The 1,210-nt window shown below is 49.2% G+C and overlaps 1 pseudogene; it reads left to right on the forward strand.

The window, feature by feature from the left end:
* Window positions 1-771, forward strand: part of LOC101657211 — a 10,009-nt pseudogene extending 9,238 nt beyond the window's left edge.
* The last annotated feature ends 439 nt before the right edge of the window (window positions 772-1,210 follow it).

The following is a 1,210-nucleotide window of genomic DNA, read 5'->3' on the forward strand; positions in this document are numbered from 1 at the left end:
GGTAACGTGGAGGGGCAGTGACAACGAGGAAGGCCCTCACGGAGATGGATGGACACCGTGGCTGCAACATTGGCTTCAGGCATAAGAGCAACTCTGAGGCCGGCGTGGGACACACTGGACCGCATGGTCCCTAACGACAACTACAAGAGGGCCAGGGTTCGATGTTCCATTCGGATACCACGTTCCGATGTGTGTATGGGTTGTGATCAGAGTTGTACAAGCCCCAGTAAAATGATTTTACAAAGAAAAAAAAGGATACCACGTTCCTCAGCCAACCTTTGAGGATCTTCCCTGGGTCAGGTTTCTGGCTCCTGTCAGGAGCTATACTGTTAGCTGGTTTCACCTTGAGAGGCATGGAAAAGAGACAGAGGAAAAGGAAATCCAGCCAGAAGAGACTTGGAACCAGGCAAGCAGGGAGGAGCATGCTGGGCAGGTGAACACAGCAGGTACAAGTGGCAGAGCGACTCCGTGGCCAGTCTATCAAGTGTATTGGGCCTCTGGAAAGTCCCCTGGGTGAACTTTTTAACCAGAGCCTAAATAGTTCCTGCTTTGTTTTGATAACTGCTCAATAGCAGCTCTTAGAGATGCTCATTTGGAGTCATTTTGTTGTTTGGAAACTCAAATACCAAACCAACCTCAAGAACGCGTCTGAGATGCCCTTTCCAAAACCTCCCCCATAATAGAACAAACCTCTATTAAGTTACTTTCATCTATTTTCAATCACAAAGTTCACCGGCATTCTTTGACTTCTCAGGACTCCCCCTAGTGTAACAGCAAGTAACAGAAACACCCCAATGGACCTAGTTCGTCAAGAGGGCCAGTCTGGGTCAGCACCAAAGAATGTTCAGAGAACTGAACCTGCCGAAGGAGTGAAGTGTGGATCTGAGAAGAACCTTAGCAGAGCACCCCCACAAACAGCATGGAGGCAGAAAGCCCAAAGGGCTCTGGAGGTACCACCAGACTGGGGGCTCACCTGCAGGCTCGCCTGCAGAATCCCACTTTGGATGCCAAAAGAAATGGAGCCAACCATAGCATTCATCTATCGGATGAGGTTTATTGGAGGAGAGCTAAGAATTGGGAGAGCACCACTCAGGGACAGGTACTCCATTTATTCACAGGAGGAGAAAGCGACCGCTCATTTCTGATTGGCTCAGACAATTTAAGGAGCTCATTGGTCTAGGAGCTGGGTCTAATTTACAGGAATCCAGAC

The sequence above is a fragment of the Echinops telfairi genome, unplaced genomic scaffold (assembly GCF_000313985.2).
Source record: "Echinops telfairi isolate 266 unplaced genomic scaffold, ASM31398v2 ScPeMD7_7457;HRSCAF=8495, whole genome shotgun sequence".
NCBI classification, from domain to species: Eukaryota; Metazoa; Chordata; class Mammalia; order Afrosoricida; family Tenrecidae; genus Echinops; species Echinops telfairi.